Source organism: Mandrillus leucophaeus, unplaced genomic scaffold, assembly GCF_000951045.1.
Source record: "Mandrillus leucophaeus isolate KB7577 unplaced genomic scaffold, Mleu.le_1.0 Scaffold775, whole genome shotgun sequence".
Lineage (NCBI taxonomy): Eukaryota > Metazoa > Chordata > Mammalia > Primates > Cercopithecidae > Mandrillus > Mandrillus leucophaeus.
Window position 1 is genome coordinate 258,948 of NW_012108419.1, and position 2,269 is coordinate 261,216.

Below are 2,269 nucleotides of genomic sequence, written 5' to 3' on the forward strand. Positions count from 1 at the left end.
TTTTTTAAAAAGTTAACTGTGAAACAGCCTCAGGCAGGTCCTTCAGGAGGTATTCCAGAAGGCATTGTTGTCATAGGAGATGACAGTTCCCTGTGTGTTTGCCGGTGGAGACCTTCTAGTGGGACAAGATGGAGAAGCAGAAGACAGTGATATTGACCGTCCTGACCCTAGGCTAATGTGTATGTTTGTGTCTTAGTTTTTTACAAAATGTTTAAAAAGTAAGAAAATAAAAAATTACTGACACTTAAATTCAAATTCAAAAAAGAAAATAAAAAATAAAAAAGTTTAAAAATAGAAAAAAGTATAGAATAAAGATAGAAAGAAAATATTTTTGTATAACTTTACAATGTGTTTGTGCTTGAAGCTGTTATTACAAAAGAGTAAAAAAGTTTAAAAATTAAAAAGTTTAAGAGTAAAAATGTAATAGTAAGCTCTTTCATTTATTGAAGAAAAATATTTGTTTAGAAAATAAATTTAGTGTAGCCTAAGTGTACAGTGTTTATAAAGTTTAATGCAGAGTAATGTCCTAAGCCTTCCCATTCACTGACCACTCGCTCATTGACTCATCCAGAACAACTTCCAGTCCTGCAAGCTCTGTTCATGGTAAGTGCCCTATGTATAGGTGTAGCATTTTAAAAATATTTTATACCATATTTTTACTGTACCTTTTCTATGTTTACATATGTTTAGATACCCAAATACTTACCATTGTGTTACAGTTGTCTATAGTATTCAGTACAGTAGCATCCTATACAAGTTTGTAGCCTAGGTGTGTAGTAGGCTGTACCATGAAAGTTTGTACACTCCATGATGTTGGCATAACAGCAAAATCCCCTAATGATACATTTTTCAGAATGTATCACCATTGTTAAGTGATACTTGACAGTACTTCAAGCAAAACACATACTGCAGCAAAGTGAATGCAGAAACCCATACAGGAATTCAGCTATTGTCTATCAAGTCAGACATTAAACAGATTATAGAAATGTAAAACGGCATCAACGTTCTCACAGTTTTTGTTTGTTTGGAAAAATGTAGTTATTTTCCATAAAATGTTATTTGAATTATGTAATGAGTTTATTATCTTTAAATGTATTAATAAATATTTGTAAATTTTCTATTTTTATTTCTAATATGCTAAATATTGACAGATACAACCCACATAAACAAAAACTCTTTGGGTTCCTCAAAAGTGTTTAAGAGTATAAATGGATCCTGAGACTAAAAAAGTTGAGAACTAGTATTTTAGAAGACACCATAGGAAATATCCAACCATAACCATATAAGAAAAAAATTGTTAGATTGGACTTCATTAAAATTCAGAATTTTTTTCATCAAGTCACAGATTGTCAAAGATTTTAAAAATGACTCATAAGCTGATTTTCAAAATGGGCAAAGAACTTGAACAATCTTTCACACAAATGGCTAAGAAGTCTATGAAAAAGGGCTCAACATCATTAGTCATCATAGAAATGCAAAATAAAATACAATGAGATACCACTTCATTCTCATCTAGAGAGGCCAAATTAGAAAGAACTGACAAATGGCAAATGCTGGCAAAGATGTGGAACAATGGGAACTCTCATACAGCACTGATGAGGGTGTAAATTGGTACAACCCCTTTGGAAAACTGTTAGCAGTATCCTTTAATGATGTAGACATACCTACTCAGTAACTTAGCAATTCTGTAGTATACTAAGTATATACAATGGAAAAAAACTCACCAAAAGACATGTATAAGAATGTTCATAGTTGGTCAGGCATGGTGGCACATGCCTGTAATCCCAGCACTTTGGGAGCCTGAGGCAGATGGATCACCTGAGGCCAGGAGTTTGAGACCAGCCTGGCCAACATGATGAAACCCTGTCTCTACTAAAAATACAAAAAATTAGCTGGGTGTGGTGGCGGGTGCCTGTAATCCCAGCTACTCGGGAGACTGAGGCAGGAGAACCACTTGAACCTGGAAGCCAGAGGTTGCAGTGAGCCGAGGTCGCATGCCATTGCACTCCAGCCTGGGCAACAAGAGTGAAATTCCATCTCGGGGGAAAAACAACAACAACAACAACAACAACAAAAACATTCATATAGCAGCTTTCTTTAAAGTAGCCACAAACTGGAAACAGCTCAAATGTTGATCAATAGGAAAAAACATAAATGAAATGTCATATATTGCAAAATGAAGCTACTGATGCACACAGATACATCTCACAGATACTGGGTAGGTGTGGTGGCTCATGCCTGTAATCCCAGCCCTTTGAGAGGCCGAGGT